At 43.4% G+C, this 19,610-nt stretch overlaps 1 long non-coding RNA gene across 1 annotated transcript; it reads left to right on the top strand.

The window, feature by feature from the left end:
* Nucleotides 1–16,262: 16,262 nt before the first annotated feature.
* On the top strand, nucleotides 16,263–19,305 carry LOC123444256. The gene is made up of 2 exons (XR_006630972.1): nucleotides 16,263–16,620; nucleotides 18,416–19,305. It is a non-coding gene; the product is annotated as an uncharacterized LOC123444256 (long non-coding RNA).
* Nucleotides 19,306–19,610: the final 305 nt, after the last annotated feature.

The raw sequence follows: 19,610 nt of genomic DNA, 5'->3' as shown, positions 1-19,610 counted from the left end.
TTCTTTTATGAAGAAGGATATTGATCACAAGTGGAATTTATTGGAGAGAATCAAACGCAACTCTGAAGATTGGGAGCTGGAGGAAGGTAAGGAGTCAGGTATGAATTTCCAGTTTGATTGCGTTAAATCTTTTGTTGAGACAAACACTTCTAGAGATTTTAGCGCTAAGTATGGACTTGACTCTGAGATAGTAGCTTCTCTATGTGAATCTTTTGCTGCTCATGTTGATCTTCCCAAAGAGAAGTGGTTTAAATATCATCCTCCTGTAGAAAGCAACATAGCCAAAACCAATCTAGTTGAGGAGAAAGTCATTGCTTTTAGTGATCCTGTTGTTCCTTGTGCTTACACTGAGAAACCACCATACCCTGCTAGGATAAAGGATTATTCTAAAGCTCCAACTGTGATACGTAGGGGTTACATTAGATCACTTGCACCCCCTGAGGAGATTAGAGTTGAACCTAGTGTTGCTATTATCAAAGATCTCTTAGCCGAAGACATAGACGGGCATGTTATCAAATTCTGCGAGGACTCTGCTAGAATTGCTAAACCTCACGTGAAAGACAAACATGGACCTGTAGTTGGCCTGCCCGTTGTTTCTGTTAAGATAGGATATCACTGTTACCATGGTTTATGTGATATGGGAGCTAGTGTTAGTGCAATACCCCGTTCTCTATATGATGAAATCAAAGATGAGATTGCACCTGCTGAGTTGGAACCCATTGATGTCACTATTACGCTAGCTAATAGAGACACTATCTGCCATGTGGGAATTGTGAGAGACGTAGAAGTCCTGTGTGGTAAGACGAAGTATCCTACTGATTTCCTCGTCCTTGGTACTACACAAGATAGCTTTTGTCCCATCATATTTGGTAGACCCTTTCTCAACAGTGTCAATGCTCACATTGATTGCATTAAGCAGACTGTCACAATAAGTTTCGAGGGTGTGTCTCATGAATTTAACTTCTCCAAGTTTGGAGGACAAACCCATGAAAGAGAGTCGTCTGGTAGATATGAAATCATTGCTCTTGCCTCTATTGTCGTACCTCCTACGGATCCTTTAGAGCAATATCTGCTTGAGCATGAAAATGATATGCATATGGAGGAGAGAGATGAGATAGATAAAATTGTCTTAGAACAATATCCTATTCTCAAGAATAATCTGCCTGTTGAACTGCTTGGGTATCCTCCCCCGCCAAAGGGTGATCATGTGTTTGAGCTTAAACAGTTGCCGGATACTCTTAAGTATGCCTATCTTGATGAGAAGGAGATATATCCTATCATTATTAGTGCTCTCCTCTTAGAGCGCGAAAAGAAGAAGTTACTAAAAACTCTGAGGAAGCACCGCGCTGCTATTCGATATACTTTTGATGATCTTAAGGGTATTAGTCCTACTCTATGTCAGCACAAGATTAAACTGATCCTGACTTTAAACCAGTTGCTGATCATCAAAGGAGATTAAATCCTAAGATGAAAGAGGTCGTTAGAAATGAAATATTAAAGCTTCTGGAAGAAGGAATCATTTATCCTGTTGCTCATAGTGATTGGGTAAGTCCAGTACATTGCGTACCTAAGAAGGGAGGTATCACCGTCGTTCCTAATGATAAGGATGAACTAATCCCACAAAGGATTATTACCGGCTATAGGATGGTGATAGACTTCCGGAAACTGAACAAGGCAACCAGGAAAGATAATTATCCTTTGCCGTTCATCGACCAAATGCTAGAAAGGCTATCAAAGCACACACACTTCTGCTTTCTAGACGGTTATTCAGGTTTCTCGGAAATACCTGTTGCACAATCTGATCAAGAGAAAACCACTTTCACCTGCCCTTTCGGTACCTTTGCCTATAGACGTATGCCTTTTTGCTTATGTAATGCACCTGCCACCTTCCAAAGATATATGATGGCTATATTCTCTGACTTTTGTGAAAAGATCGTCGAGGTTTTCATGGATGACTTCTCCGTTTACGGGTCTTCCTTTGATGATTGCCTCAGCAACCTTGATCGAGTCTTACAGAGATGCAAAGAAACCAACCTCGTCTTGAATTGGGAGAAGTGCCACTTTATGGTTAATGAAGGTATCGTCTTAGGACACAAAATCTCTGAAAGAGGCATTGAAGTTGATAAGGCCAAGGTTGATGCAATTGAGAAAATGCCTTGCCCCATAGATATCAGAGGTATACGAAGTTTCCTAGGTCATGCTGGTTTCTATAGAAGGTTCATTAAAGACTTCTCTAAGACTTCTAGGCCTCTTACCAACCTCTTGCAGAAGGATGTTCCTTTTGTTTTTGATGAGGATTGTGAGGAAGCCTTCGAAATACTTAAGAAGGCTTTGATAACCGCACCTATTGTTCAACCACCTGACTGGAACTTGCCCTTTGAAATCATGTGTGACGCTAGTGATTATGATGTTGGTGATGTTCTAGGACAAAGAGTTGACAAGAAGTTGAATGTCATTCACTACGCTAGTAAAACTCTAGACAGTGCCCAAAGAAACTATGCCACTACAGAGAAGGAATTTTTAGCACTCGTGTTTGCATGTGAAAAGTTCAGATCTTACATAGTTGACTCCAAAGTCACTATTCACTCTGATCATGCTGCTATTAAGTGCCTCATGGAGAAGAAGGACGCTAAGCCTAGGCTGGTCACATGGGTTCTCCTGCTACAGGAATTTGATTTGCACGTCGTTGACCGAAAGGGTGCTGATAACCCTGTAGCAGACAACTTGTCTAGGCTAGAGAATGTCCTTGATGACCCACTACCTATTGATGACAGCTTTCCTGATGAGCAATTAATGTCATCCGCACTTCACTTAGTGCACTGTGGTATTCCGATTATGCAAACTATATCGTAGCCAAATACATACCACCCAGTTTCACCTATCAGCAAAAGAAGAAATTCTTCTTTGATTTGAGACACTACTTTTGGGATGATCCTCGCCTTTATAAGGAAGGAGTAGATGGTGTTATTAGACGTTGTGTGCGTGAACATGAACAGGGACAGATCCTGCTGAAGTGTCATTCCGAAGCCTACGGAGGACACCCACGCTGGAGATAGAACTGCCCATAAGGTATTGCACTCAGGTTTCTATTGGCCCACTCTCTTCAAGGATGCCCGTAAGTTTGTCTTGTCTTGTGACGAATGCCAAATGATAGGGAACATCAGTAAGCGTCAAGAGATGCCTATGAATTATTCACTTGTCATTGAACCATTTGATGTCTGGGGCTTTGATTATATGGGACCCTTCCCGAGTTCCAATGGGTACACTCACATCTTAGTTGTTGTGGATTACGTTACTAAGTGGGTAGAAGCTATCCCCACTAAAAATGTTGATCACCACACCTCTATTAAGATGCTTAAAGAAGTCATATTCCCAAGATTTGGAGTCCCTAGATACTTGATGACTGATGGCAGTTCACACTTCATTCATGGTGTTTTCCGCAATATGCTAGCTAAGTATGATGTCAACCATAGAGTTGCATCTCCTTATCATCCTCAGTCTAGTGGTCAAGTTGAGTTGAGTAATAGGGAGATCAAGTTGATCCTACAAAAGATCGTCAATAAATCTCGAAAGAACTGGTCTAGCAAACTTGACGACGCACTATGGGCTTATAGGACTGCTTATAAGAATCCCATGGGCATGTCACTGTATAAAATGGTTTACGGTAAGGCATTTCATTTACTTCTTGAGCTAGAACACAAAGCTTATTGGGCAATCAAAGATCTCAACTTTGATTTCAAACTTGCCGGTGAGAAGCAGTTGTTTGATATCAGCTCGTTAGATGACTGGAGAGCCCAGGCATACGAGAATGCCAGGTTGTTCAAGGAAAAGGTTAAGAGATGGCACGACAAACGAATACAGAAACGAGAATTCAATGTAGGTGATTATGTCTTGCTATACAATTCTCGTTCGAGATTCTTTGCAGGCCAGCTTCTCTCTAAATGGGAAGGTCCCTATGTTATCAAGGAAGTATATCGTTCCGGTGCCATCAAAATCAATAACACGGAAGGAAATTTTCCTAGAGTGATAAATGGGCAAAGAATCAAGCATTACATCTCTGGTACTCCCATAAATGTTGAGACCAATATCATCAATGTCATAACTCTAGAGGAGTACATAAGGGATGTTTATCAGCCTGTTTCAGACGTTGAAAACGAAGATGTATCTGTTTCGGCAAGAAATTGGACTCCGATACTTTTCCAATAGGAAATTTCTTCCGTTTTGGAATTTTTGGAAAATTAGAAAAATAAAAAGCAGTCCGAAGAGCGAACGAGGCAGCCACAAGCCCTGCCACCGCCCCCTACCCCCTGGTGGCGGAGGGCAAGCTTGTGGGCAACTCGTGTGCCTCCCAGACTCCGTTTTCTTGCGGAGGACTCCTTCTGGCCCAGAAAAAAAATCAATATATAGTCGCCCGAAGGTTTTGATCTCTGTATCGCGCAGTTTTCCTCTGTTTTCGTTTCGAGATTTTTTTCTGCCGTAGATTTAGAGCAAAGATGTCTCGGGAATCTGTTGGGGAGAATGATCTTCACCAAGTTCGTGAGGAAGTAGATGCTGATCCGAAAAGAGTAGAAGTCACGGAAGCGAGGGACCAAGCTAAGGAGAAAACCCAAGCTAGGGAGGAAGTTCAACCTATGTTCAACATTGAAGACATTGAAGGACTAGATTTTCTCCAACCCTTCCTCCACGTACTGTCTCCATCCTTGATTGAACTCTTGAGGTTTTGCGAAACAACTCGTGCTCGCAATATTTCTCTTTCTCGTGAAGTTGTTTTGCTGGAAAACCATGTCACAGATCTCAAAGGTATAAATCAAAGATTGATAGCTCTCTTGGAATCAAAGGCGACAACAACACCACCAACATCACCAAAGGAAGACAACTAAGCATTGGTATGGGCAATCCCCTTGGCTTCTTCCAAGCTTGGGGGAGTTGCCGTGGTATCGTATCACCTTTATATCTTTTGCTCTTACCTTTATTTTAGTTCTTTCCTTTTCAGTTTTTATTTCTTCTTTTAGAGGAATAAGTCTTTAGTTTTCAGTTTGAGTCTTTTGCTTTTGTCTCTCCCCCGATGTATTCGAGCTTACGAGCTATATAATAAAGAGTGTCTTAGTCAAGGGCTTTGCTTTGTGCCATGATCAAAAAGTATGAAAAGAACGATAGCATGAAAGATAATGAGACGATCTTATGGAAAGTGATAACTTCACTTATGACACGTATGATGATTGAAACTTGTTGAGAATAAATCAACATAGACATTAGTCATTGTTGCAATTAATAAGAAGTACTAAGGAAACAGAGGTTCACATATAAATATATCATCTTAGACACTTTTTACAATTGTGAGCTGAAGCGACCCGACTCAAAACGAGTCAAGCCTCTGTGTTTCTGTGCCATCCCTGGATCAGTATGCTGGCACACACAGTACATCAATGTATATATCAAAGTCCAATCACATGTAAATAGCGTAAAACTGATATATACCTTAAATATCTCAGCGGAAGCAGTAGTGGAGTCCCAATAAACACCAACGGCAAGTTGAGTGTAGACCGTAACCCTGAATCGTACTCTTACTCGTCGAAGAAAAATATCTGCAACATAAGACGTTGCAGCCGTGTAGGTCAGCATATTGAATATGCCGGCAAGTCACATATGAGAGGGGGTAAAATATCATCTATACTATATGCATATATGGCAGGTGGTCTTGTAAGTTTTAGCGTAAAGCAAATTTTCTCCTACAACAAGAGAGGGGCTAAAAAGCAAAATGTTACTACGTTGTTTGTTGTTAACGAGATGGTTCCGCCAACCAATTCTCGTACCCGAGTTGTCAATAATTCCCACATCAATATTATTATTTGTGTTGAGAATTTCAGATAACTTCAGTTCCTTTGGCTCAAGTTGTCCATGACCGTGGACACGGCTAATCGATTAGGTTTGAGTACTCTGCAGAGTTTTGCACACGTTCCCCAAAAGATTTGATCGCCTCCGTGTATGTCCTCGCACTTCAGGGTGTTTGAAGACCGGATGATCAAAACATGGTCTTTCAACGGGTCCCTCTGAATCCCTGTCGGTGCCCATCCATTCCTACCGTTCTTCTACATCTGCTAGCACCGCCTGTCCAGAGTCGCCGCGTTGTCCAACCAAGCCAGAGCCCATAATGACTTGTGGCTGTGCAGGTAAGCCTTGGGTCTTGAAAATATCTGTCCGTCTCTTTGAGCCTGGGTGAAGCTTTCCGCAGGATGTCATGGCCTCTCCAGCATCCCGGGTCATCCACTGGTTCTCCAGGGAGCCGATCAACCGTCCTTCACCCAGAGTTGCATTGTGTCTGAGGTCTTGAAAAGTCTTGTCTTAACCGGTCTTGATTATTTAATCAACCTCGCATCACTCGTGTTATGCACTCAACCGAAATCCCGTCTACTCAAGCATAGCAATATGAAATTTGTCGTCCCGGGGCCAAGTATCGGGGTTGTTGCGTGCCTACCTCATGATACTACAATATGTAACCATAATTTCCAAGTACCTAGTCAGCATGCAATTGGGCATAGGATGGTAGAACTACGATGCATAAAACATAGGTGATACATGATCAAATGACTTGCCTGGTGATGTTGACGAAGAAGAATTTTTGTTCTCGAGGAATAACTTGATAGACTACTCGTCACTCTCCGATGAAATCTATATAACAACCATATCATTCACGTAAGCACTCATACTAGCAATCATTCTAGCAATCAAAACAAAAGAGAGAGCGAATAAGAATCCGAAGGAAACTTCAAATAAGACTATGGAGTCTTCTACTACGTCAAACACTAAATAGTTTTTTTCTAACAGAAAATAAAATACTTAAATAACAGGGAACTAAGATATAAATTTAACTAAGATAAAATAAAGTATTTTTCACAAAACTATTTGAAAGTATTTCCAAACGGGATTTGAAACAGTAGAAAATCAATTGCAAGTTATTAGGGAACTAGAATTGATTTCATGATAACAAATAAAATAAAAATAAAAACTTGTTGAGAACCTACTGTTACCTAACAGAAAACCAAATATAAACTTTCTCAAATATAAAAGAAACTAATTTAAAAACAAATATAGAAAAAGAAATAGCTATAATCCTAAAAGAACTAAAACAGAATCTGTTTTGGTAAAAACCCCAATTAAAAATATTTTAAAAAAATTGAAACTTAAACTACTGAAAGATATGATCAATAGGAAGCAGCAGCAAAAACAATCAAATTAAAATCTATTTTTAAACTCCCGGAATTAGCAAAACAAGCTTTAATTCAAATCTGATCTAACTTAATTTTTATAAATCCAAACATAGACAAATTATATATCTACAGAAACTACATAAAATTTGTGATCCAACGCAAAAAGAATCACCTAATTCGGAGTTATAGACTAATAGATATGAATTTTCTAATATTGCAATTTTCTGAAAAAACTGCAATACGGGATTTCGTTAATCTCACCATGGGTGACAGAGAGGAAGAACTCCGGCGAGGTAGCTGCTCCGGCGAGGTGGGGATGTCGCCGGCAGGGTGGGGAATCGGCGGAGGAGTAGCATGGCAGGGGTGGGGCGCTGGAGAGGCTCGGCAGGGGTGATGGGGAAGCGCCACGAGACCTAATGTACTCCGTTCTTGACAGGAAGATGAGGATGGTGGCGCCGTGGCTACGAGCAGGGAGAAGGCGAGGTGATGGGGAAAATGGAACGAGGAGAGGAGGGGCGCTCTTATAGGGGTGGTGGGAGGCTCGGGAAGGAAGTGTAGCCCGCGAATCGGGGGAAGGAAGCTTCCTGGTAAGCTTCTGCCATGGCCACACAAGGAAGCTCGTGAGGAGGAAGAAGAAGGTGGGATTGGGCCAGATTGGTTTCCTAACGTGGCCCAAGTACATTCCTAAAATAAGAGATCTCTTTCCCTTTTTATTAAAACAGGAATTAATAGGATTAAAAGGAAATAGAATATCGTTGGAATATAGGGGTATAATATATTAAAATTTTCAGAAAAATAAATTCAAAAAGATGGACATTTTTCCACTACCAAAATAAATACTTCAAAAAAATGTTTTTTTTAGAAAATCCCTAAATTGGTTTATTTTCTTTTTGCAAATATTTTTCAAATAAACCTTGGGTTTTATGGTCCAAATATTTCAAGGAATATCCCCGGTTTGGAGGGTCATGTTCCTCCTCTCTTTCTTGCTTGGCAAGAATTATTTTTGGGGTATTTCTCGGGGAAGATAAATATAGAAGCAAGGGCAAATATTTGAAAGGATTCAAATGCAAACTCCGTTCAAATTCTTTATATTTGAAGAAGTCATGTCATCTTCTCTCTTTGCTTTTAAATGATTGAATTTGAATTCCCGGAGAAGGGGAAAGTCATTTTATTCCCTCTCATTCAAAAGTTTTTGAAAAGTTTCAAATTTCACACAAGTTTCAATCACTCAAGCAAACAAACAAACAATCTAATAATTATTTTAACATTCCAAAATTTGGGACGTTACATGAGCACTCACCAAACTATTACATGCCTAGGAGTAGATGTTGGACAAGGAAGACAACATAATGAATTGTGTTTGCTTGGTTCCAAACAATGTTATATGATTAGAGATCCCTTAGCATGTGACGATTGCTTCCACCTCATATTAGCCAAAACTCCCGCACCAAGTAGAGATACTACTTGTGCATCCATAAACCTCCAACCCAGTTTTGCCATGAGAGTCCACCATACCTACCTATGGATTGAATAAGATCCTTCAAGCAAGTTGTCATCGGTGCAAGCAATAAAAATTGCTCTCAAATATGTATGATATATTAGTGTGTGGAAAATTAGCTTTGTACGAACATGTGATGAGGAAGACATAAAAACGACAGATTGCATAATAAAGTTCTTTATCACAGGAGGCAATATAAAGTGACGTTCCTCCGCACTAAGAGGACACACATTCAAACCTCAAAAGCGCATGACAACCTCTGCTTCCCTCTGCGAAGGGCCTATCTTGTACCTTTACTTTTTACCCTTGTAAGAGTCATGGTGATCTTCACCAATTCCCTTTTTGCCTTTGTCTTGGCTACCGTCACATGCTTGGGAAAGATCTATATTCATATGTCAACTTGGAGTTGAGTACTCATGCTTTATTGTTGTTGACTTTACCCTTGAGGTAAATGGTTGGGAGGCAAAACTATAAGCCCCTATCTTCCTCTGTGTCCAGCTGAAACTTTGACACCATGAGTACCACGTGAGTTGTAACAATTGTGGAAAACAAAAGAGATGATTGAGGATGTGGGTTTGCCTTACAAGCTCTTATTTGACTCTTTCTGATGTTGTGATAAATTGCAATTGCTTCAATGACTATGGACTATTGTTGGTTACTTCTCGGTAAGGTTTCTGCTTCATGCTTTGCTTTGTGAAGGAATTGTTACTTTCCCATAAGAATCTTTATGGTATATTGCTGTCGTATGTGTGATCAGGATGTCCTCATGTCCGTATTATGTTTTATCGACACATTCGCCCCTCAACATGTGGACATGCTTATGGAACTTGGTTTTCGCTTGACGACAAGCGAGGTCTAAGCTTGGGGGAGTTGATACGTCCATTTTGCATCATGCTTTCATGCTGATATTTATTGTTTTTCTGGCTGTTATATTACTTGTGGTACCATATTTATGTCTTTCCTCTCTTATTTTGCAAGGTTTACTTGAAGAGGGAGAATTCAGGCAGCTGGAATTCTGGACTGGAAAAGGAGCAAATCCTAGTCCACTATTCTGCACATCTCCAAATGCCCTGAAAAGTTACGTGGATTTTTTATGGATTATATAATAAATACTGGGCGAAAGAACTACCGGAGGGGAGGCACCAGGGTTCCACAAGCTTGCCCACCGCCACCACCCCCTGGTGGCGCAGGGCAAGCTTGTGGGCTTCCTGACGGCCCACTAGCCCCCTCTTTTGCTATATGAAGGGTTTTGGTCTGGAAAAAATCAATCGGGAGCTTTTTCGTTGTTTCGCCGCCGCCACGAGGCGGAACTTGAGCAGATCCAATCTAGAGCTCCGGCAGGACGATCCTGCCGGGGAAACTTCCCTCCCGGAGGGGGGAATCGTCGCCACCGTCATCACCAACACTCCTCTCATCGGAGAGGAGGCATCTTCATCAACATCTTCATCAGCACCATCTCCTCTCCAATCACTAGTTCATCTCTTGTAACCAATCTTCGTCTCGCAACTCCGATCGGTACTTGTAAGGTTGCTAGTAGTGTTGATTACTCTTTGTAGTTGATGCTAGTTGGATTACTTGGTGGAAGAGTTGATGTTCAGATCCTTGATGCTATTCATTACACCTCTGATCATGATTATGATTATGTTTTGTGAGTAGTTACTTTTGTTCCTGAGGACATGGGATAAGTCATGCTGATAATAGTCATGTGAATTTGATATTCGTTCGGTATTTTGATATGTTGTATGTTGTTTTTCCTCTAGTGGTGTTATGTGAACGTCGACTACATAACACTTCATCATATTTGGGCCTAGAGGAAGTCATTGGGAAGTAGTAAGTAGATGATGGGTTGTTGGAGTGACAGAAGCTTAAACCCCAGTCTATGCGTTGCTTCGTGAGGGTTGATTTGGATCCACTAGTTTAATGCTATGGTTAGACTTCGTCTTAATTCTTCTTTTGTAGTTGCGGATGCTTGCGAGAGAGGTTAATCATAAGTGGGATGCTTGTCCAAGTAAGGGCCGTACCCAAGCGCCGATCCACCCACATATCAAACTATCAAAGTAACGAACGTGAATCATATGAACATGATGAAACTAGCATGACAGAAATTCCCGTGTGTCCTCGGGAGCGTTTTTCCTGCTGTAAGACTTTGTTCAGGCTTGTCCCTTGCTACAAAAGGGATTGGGCCACTTGCTGCACCGTTCCTACTACTTGTTACTTGTTACTCTTTGCTTGCTACGTTTCACCTCGCTACACAATCACTTGTTACCGCTATTTTCAGTGCTTGCAATTATTACCTTGCTGAAATCCGTTTATCAGAGCCTTCTGCTCCTCGTTGGGTTTGACACTCTTACTTATCGAAAGGACTATGATTGATCCCCTATACTTGTGGGTCATCAGCGCTCACTTGATCTTAGCTAAGCTGTAAGAGAAACTCCAACGGAGCTACCCATTCCGTCCTCCGTGGTACGTTTGGGTCGGCGCGGACAAAAAATTGGCCCAATGCCCCGACCCAAACGGACGCGCGTCCTTTTTCACCGTGTGTCGACCCATTCCTAGCCCATTTTTTAGCCTGATATGCGTCGGCGTGGACACGAAGCGGATGCGCGTGGCGCGCGCCTACTTTCTTACCTGGCGCCCAAGTCGGTGGCAAAGCGGCCATTTTTTCCCTACATTTTCCCAAACCCCTCCCGCTTGCTGCCGCGCCCCGCTCCCACCGCCATGGACGACGACCTCGAGGCCGTCACGGCCATCACCTCCATAGCCTCGTCCGTCGCCGCCGCCGAAGCCAGAGGCAAGGCCCGCACCCCCGCAAGGCCGCCGTGTCGCCCAAGAAGAAGAAAATAGAGTTGACGCCCAAGGATCAGGTCGTGGAGTCGGCCAAGAGGAAGGGCCGGAGGCACGCGCAAGGTGCAAGGGCCGAGGCAGCTGCCACCGCCACAATTGCCATCGCCGCACAGCAGGAAGACACCAATGCCCCGGTGAAGGCGGCCTTGTTGTACCTAGGGGTAAACCTTAGCCAGCTTGTCAACGTCGCCGTTGATGCGGCCGCGGCCAAGACGGTCTCATCAGCATATCCTCGGATGATGTTGCCGGAGTCGCCACGCATGTCTTGCACGCAACTGATTCCCGACTTCGGCGTCTACCCACAAGGCAGCCGCTTCTCCGGAGAATGATCGCCGGGTGTGAGCATCGTGGCCCCTTCCACGCCCGCGCCACACACCATCGACCTCAACGCCATGCCGGTGGCAGGCGGATCATCGTCCGGAGGCATGAGGAAACGCCCGCGCGAGATGCCAGCCGACATGCTCACCGGCGCCCGTAATCTGTTCGATTGAATGCCATCGGTCTTCGATGATGACACAACCAACCGTTTCCTCGAGAACATAATCTTCGAAGGCGGTGCGCTGGCGGCTGGTGCGTACGATCTCGATGAGACCCAAATCCAGGACGACCGAGCGCCATTCACGCAAGCAACCAATGATCCACACGACGCCTTCATGCAATATCAGGTCGGCCTAGACAGCTTCCCGCTCGACCATGAGTTCCCGGAGGACTACGACCTTGAGGAGGAGGAGGATGACATGGACATCGACGGGGAGCCTTTGTTCGAGGATGAGCTCGCGAACCAAACTGTTATCGGGGCGAAGCCGAAGCGCAAGAGAAAGCATACGAAGGCATACACGCCAGCCGAGGACAAACTGCTTTGTGAGTGTTGGAGGGACATTGGGCAAGACCCGAAGGTCGGCGCCGAACAAAAGTGGTCGGCCATATGGACTCGTGTTCATCGTGAGTTCCATGAGCGCAAGAAGTTTCCCCCGTATCAAATGCAAAGCAAGCAAGGATGGGTGTTACTTTCGTAGTGTTGGAGGGTGATTCAACAAGAGTGCAACAAGTTTTGTGCCACCTATGAGAGCATCAAGGCACGCCCCGTGAGCGGCCTCGGCATGCAATACTTGGTATGCATGCCCTCTCATTCCCTATTGGTGCCACACATTTTTTCCCGTGGATTACATGTCCATATGCTTGATTTGAATTGTAGGTGTTCCAAGCTTTGGTGGCATTCAAGGTTCAGCGCGACGGCAAAGCCTTCCATCTCACCCATTGTTGGACTATCATCAACGGCGAGGAGAAGTTCAAGGCGCAATATGCCGCCCTCTTGGCGCGTGGGGGAAAAGAAGTTGTGGAGGACCATGGTGACGGCGAGATGGCCCGGCCGCGGGGGAAGACCAACTCGAAGAAGGAGGACAAGCGTGTCGACTGCCTTGCTTGAAAAGGTGGAGCGCATGATAAGCAAGAAGGAATTGAGGAGGAGAAGCGCCGACAAGAAAAGGAAGACCAAATGCACGCCTTCATGGAAATCTAAAGGAAGAGGCTCGAGATGGACGCGGATACGCAAGCCAGAATGCTTGAGCTGGAGGAGGCGAAGCAAGCCAAGATGCTCGAGATTGAGGCCACGAATGCCAAGACGAAGGTGAAAGAAGCGGTCCTCGCAAGCATGAAGACGAACGTGAAGATCATGAAGGTTGATCTGAACACCGTGTCGCCGAGGAAGAGGCTATGGTTCAAGAAGATGCAGGCCGAAATGCTCAAGTCCGATGACCTGTGATCTGCGACGGAGATCTCCGTCCCTTTTTTGTATGGTGGCAAGTGTGCTGGCATGACCACGGGCCGACATGGCGTGATCGAATTCCCGCGCTGGCATGTGTGTCTGCCGCTAGCAAGTGTGCCAGCATGAACTGTGTGCTGGTTTTTTTAGGCTGGCAATGTATGTCGGCCGCTGACATGACGCCAGCATGAACTCTTGGGCGTTGACATGAAGGCCTTTTTAATCTAATGTGCGGACATAAAATGGATCGCCCGTGTTGGGAGCACAACCGGTCTAAAAAGAAAAGCGGACGGACGCGGAGCGGACGACCAATCCAAACGGATAAAAAAGAAACAAAATTGCCGCCCCTTTCGATCGGCCGGTTGAAGTTGCTCTAAGCGTTATATTGATGGCCAACAGCCCAGCAGCGGGAGTTCATGCGTGGGCTTACAACCCAAATAAGGCAGCGAGACCTTAGCTCGCTCGAAGAAATCAACCCAACCGACCACAGCGTATACACAAGGTATACCTGTATCAAAAGTTTCAAAAAAAAAAGGTATTACCAGTATCAAGGTGGGGCGGATGCCCAAGCCCAACCTTGCCCTACCGGCTCCTCCGCCCCGCGTAACAAGGGAAAAAACGATCCCAGCAACGAGACGTGGTCATGTTGGCCACCGGGTTGGCTGAGCCGTGAAATTCGAGTCCTCCCCTGATCCGGAACTCATTTTATCCCCTCCTGGCTAAATCCCTCCACGTCGTTGCGTCTAGGGTTCTTTGAAGCAGTGATGAACCATCGCAATGACGCAGGTGAGCAGCCCTCTATTACTACTCTTTCTGTCTCTGATTAGCCCTGACTGTTTGGATCAGTGTTTATTGATGCAGATGCCTCTTTCTGGGAGGAAAACCTGACAAAAGCCCAATTCATATTAGGGTTTACTATTATGACAGCTATGCCCGTGCTCCTGATGGTTTACACCTTTACGGACCAGACGAGCAAACTTGCCGAGGTTTCTCTCGAGCTCGCGGCCTTCGACGGGCTGAATGCTACGGTCGGCCGTACGGTTTCTCCTGTGTTCAATCTCACGGTGCACGTCAAGAACACCTTTTCCTGGCAAGAGTGGTGCTCCAATGGCGGGGAGGTGGTCGTCTCGTACTCGGGCGTTGCCCTCGCATGGGGTGATGTGCCGCTCTTATGCGTCCAGAGGAGCAAGACAGCGGAGCTGACTGTGCTGCCGTGGGGGTGGGAGGTTGGCTTCTCCGAGGACTTGCACCGGCGTCTCGTGTCGGAGTGGCAGATGCACACAGCTGAGGTATTGGTGGAAGTGAGGATGTTCGACCCTGGCAGTTGGATGCTGTATGAAACAGAGACACACCATAGTGCGTCGATGCATAGGTTCAAGCTTATGCTTAGAGACAGCGATGGCTAGTGCATGATCCTTGTATATACTCCCTCCCTTCCTAAATATAAGTCTTTGTAGAGATTTCACTAATGGACTACATACGGATATATATAGACATACTTTAGAGTATAGATTCAATCATTTTGCTTCGTATGTAGACCCTTAGTGAAATCGTTTAAAAGACTTATGTTTAGAAACGGAGGGAGTAGTTCGTTAATTTGCTTGGTTGCAGATTGACATCATGCACAAATGTGCAATATATTTGCATATTACCACTCTTATCGGTCTTTGTCTTTTCTTTAGGCTATATGATTTATATGCTGAATGCCATTTTTTAAGAGTGGATTTTGATTTTTACACATTTGAGATGTAGTGGCCAACCCATCGACGGGATCCATCTAGATCCATCGAAGGCAAACGCCTACTGAATCCTACAAGATCTGTCGACACCTCCACACCCCCTCTCATGATGCTAATCGCATCACCAGGATAAGGGCTAGGTGGGAGAACCTTATTTCACCTTCGGAGAGCCATCATCGTCTTGTCTTCTCAAACAGAACACAAACCCTAAATATATACAAAAGACATCTAAAAACCGGAGGAGCCCTCGCATTAACAAGGGTCGAGATCCATCACACCTCCATGGCTTAAGGCCACATAAGACGAGGTAGACCTATGATACCTTCAACAGTCGGCAGGAGGCGAGGAAATGCAATTGCCCAATCGTGGTAGATAGAACATTAATGAATATGTAAAATATATCATGCAAAAAATAATAATTAAAGTAAAGATAATTAATTACTCCGTCCATCTAAGTTTACATGTCCGGCATATGTACCTAGGTCTTCAATTTGATCAACTTAATGAGAGACATATATAACAAAAAATGTATCATTAGAAACTTTAGATGTTCTATCTAATGATATAAATTTTATGCTAAACAATATTTTTATATAAGTTAAATTGACGATCTAGATACACATGCATGCCTTTTAAACTGTGACGGGGAGCATTAATTTTGACTTAGTGGCATGGTAAATATGTGGGAAGTGATGAAGGATTTGTCTACCAACTAATAATATCTCTATCTCTATTATTATTAAAGCAGAAGAATTGATCGTTCGCTACCCAGCCTCCAGGTTTCCCTCGCTTCTACGATCGATCGCACGACCTCCTTGGCTTCCTTTGATATTTTACGTTTTTGTTTTTGTCAGCCCCACACAAGATGGGGTGGTGCGGGGACGTTTTGTGTATGAACGCCTCCATGTAGTGCTCTCCCGTCTCCATTAAGGACAGTAAAACTGTACTTAATCCCTGTCCTCACAGCGATTTACATTTTTAACCGTCCGTTTTTGCGATCTAGACGTTTTTGGCCGTCTGATCTTCTCTAGAAAGCAATCGGCAGCGCACTGTGCGAAATATGGACTATCTGTCCTGTGGGCTGCTGCTCCAGAGGCCGAAACAAAGACCTCTGGTGCAATTGGGCCGCCGGCCAGCCCATTCTACCGTTGGGCTTCGAAGGATCCATCTGGCGATGCGAGTAGCCCTAATAATGACTACGAAGGGGCAGCGACCCCTCCCAGGCCGCTCGGATCTCGCCACCCGACCCATCTACAAACCCTACCTGCGGTGGCGGCTTGCCCGGCAGCAGCGCCTTCACGTTGCCCGGCGGCAGCTCCTTTACGTAGCTAAGGGTGCGTGTGAGAAGAAGGTGGTGGATGTGAGCAACAAGCTGAGGGTGCGGACGAGCGCCGAGATCGAGCAGCAGAGCACCTCCGGCCGATTCACCATGATCGTCAACAGGCCAGTGGCCACCGGCCAGCATGGCGGATGTCATAATAAGGGATATCAAGGGCAAGTTCTTGAAGATTACCGAAACCGCCGACAAGGTCTTAGTGCTGCCGGAGCTCGTCCCGTACCAGAAGAAAGGTACAGTCAGGACACACCTCTTCCCCTGTCTCAAGTCTGAACTTCTGAATTATCTATCCCCTGTCACGTCAATTATTTTCTTCAGACTAGAACAGAGTGAATCATCCAAAACATGTACGCAACAGCAACAACAGTGGTGTTGTAACTTCTTGTATTTCCTAGGTGTTTCTTATACAAACATGGGATCATATCAGTGATCAGCAGTATCGCTTTACTATCGTATCTCACCTTTCCAGCAACAATAGTACAACGCCTAGTTCTCTCGGTTTGGTAACATATGGAGGAATGGTGAGAGCAATATTAAATTTCTGCCAAATATGCTAAGTTCACCCCGCTACTCCTATCTGATATGCATGTCAAAAATGAAGTGTTACTATGACAGGAAATAGTTGAAAGAAAAGGCATTGTAACGTCATTTCCCAATCATACATATCAACTATAGTTTCTGTGAACAAAATATATATCGATGCAATACCTAGGTCATGCATCTATCAAGCGGGAGTTATGATTGCTACCCCAAGGATTTATATACTTTGTGTAAGTGTATATTACAATAAATACATTCACATGTGTCTTTATTTACCACATATACTAAGAAAATATTATGAACTAGCTGGAAGTTTTCCAAAAAAAACTTAATTACCAACTCTCAGCTTGCTAGGTATCATATAAATTCTTTTCATAAAACTTACAATAGTAGAAAACATATTTTGATGCATGGTAACCATTTTTACCAAAATAAAAATACTTTGAAAGGTGGTGGGGTAATTTTTTGATACATCCCTATGGCATTGCTTCCAAAATTTAACCTATTATAATTTATGTTTGATTAATTTCAAGGATTTCTCTAGCATTGTTCAAAATTTATTTTTTACTGTAACCGCCATTGAAGAGTACGAGTAGAATACAAAGACGAGCGCAGAAGCACGAGAGAAAAAACAGAAAAGAACCTCCAGTTGCTAACCAGCATTGGCTTCTCTAGGATTGTTCGACTTTCAGACAGAGAAGATATAATCCTCAACGAGGAACTGCTAAATTGGACAAGCACACAAATTTTCCTAGGTATCCTATTATACCAACAATACACCCCCACCCATGCGCACGCTTCAGAACATTGTGGAATTTGTGGAATTCAGTTTTTGCCATCTCTGAGCCACTAATAGAGAGATAAGAAACTAGAAATCACTTCCATGTATTTTGGTGATGGAAGACAAATGATGCAGAAAAAAGTACAATATGAAAAAAAAAATGCTTCTAATATGCCAATTTCATCATCTTGATCCAACCGGTACAACTGATACCTGACCCCAGCCATGACCTGAACCTTCTCCCATTGCCATAGAGATCGTAACAAAAGAGTTTGGATGAGGAAACTCTCTTAATCATGACCCTCCCTTGCAGGCATAAACAAATCATTTCAGGGAGCAGGAAACTTTGGCAATACTAACTACAATTACTTTCACATAGAAAGAATCAACACCAGCCAAGCTTTTAGTTGTACTTGGTCACATAGTCCGCGAGGGAGATTGTGACCTTCAACTTGTGTGGATAGGGGTCGATGCCTGCTAGCTCTAAATAACATGGTTAAAATCAAAAGGGTGATGATTGTACAAGTTCATGGTTTTTCCTTATACGAGGGCAATCATCCCTTTGTGATTATATTTATTAGCCCAGGTGCTTTGCTATAGTCCCATATTGGTAAAACGATATCGTTTGATTCATGGTACATGTTTTGCACTCTTTGCAATAAAGTAGGCCATTATGTCTTGTTTCATAGCCAATTTTGTGTTTTCAGATCAGTGGTTCATGATTTAAGAAGCTGGTAGGGTCAAACCATGTGTTTGCATGGTCGTCCTTATTTAGAAGCTTTTGTGCAACTGAATAGACGTGCGTCCATGAAAGGTTATCTTGTTTTTCTTACATAAATCAGTTTGTCACTCGTATTTCATTCATCACCCTACTCTTCCAGTTGGAAGTTGTGGTAAACTATTGACCAAGCCCACTTTTTATTAATTGTGGATTTATGTGTTTTTCTTCTTTCTTGTTTATTAGCCAGTGTTGCCTACATGTCACTTCAATCTTCCACCATTGAAGTTACTGTAAAAACAAATCGTGATGTTACTTTAAACAAATGACCATATGTGCTTCCTTCCCACGAAATTACAGGTTTTATTTTTCACTTTCTTGGATGAAAATTATTGTTTTTTGACTAAGAATGAAGATAAATTTATTGTACACATGAAATCAACATAATTTTTTATATGAATTGAAATCTATATCCAAGAACAAACAAATGCACCCACTGTACTCTTCTCCTGTCATCTTTGCACATTGTTTTTCTATGCTATGTAGTGCACTTGGACATAGATTCAACATGAGTCTAATTTGCAGTTGCCGCTTAGTCGTTTGCAAGTGATTTTTGTAGAGAAATGGGACTTGGAGGTCAGCACAGAACTTGATTGATATGTTTTGTGTTTCCTATGATAGTAGCTGTTTATCAGAGGGTCTGTGTTTGTGTTTTCTCATTTGGATATGGCTAACGCCCAACCATGTACCTGATCTGTTGTAACATTATAAACTATTGAAGTATATGACTCGGACACTAGATGATGTATTTGTTGATGTGCTGGTAGTTCAATCTGTATATTAAATGACTTTTAAATTTATGGCTCATTATTTGCAGTTCGGAATTTGTCCTTCATTTTTATGGCATGCAGTTGTTTATGTGTGTTTCATGTCATCATATATGTACGTAATTTTCTATCATTCTATTGAAAAAATTGACAAGCGCGGCAACGCGCGCCTATCATGATCTAGTAATGACGAAGACTGTGTTGATTCGGCGTGGTTAGCCTTGTCTAGGTTCCTTTACTTAATTATGTCACATCCAACGGATGAGAAGTCGAGTATGCACATCCAACGCATAATTTAACTATTTCAATTTGAAAATAGCTAACGACATCTGCCATGTTGCTGCTAAAGGGTGAAGT

This window comes from Hordeum vulgare, chromosome 3H (assembly GCF_904849725.1).
Source record: "Hordeum vulgare subsp. vulgare chromosome 3H, MorexV3_pseudomolecules_assembly, whole genome shotgun sequence".
In the NCBI taxonomy this organism is placed as follows: domain Eukaryota; kingdom Viridiplantae; phylum Streptophyta; class Magnoliopsida; order Poales; family Poaceae; genus Hordeum; species Hordeum vulgare.
This window is presented reverse-complemented; position numbering and strand designations above follow the sequence as displayed.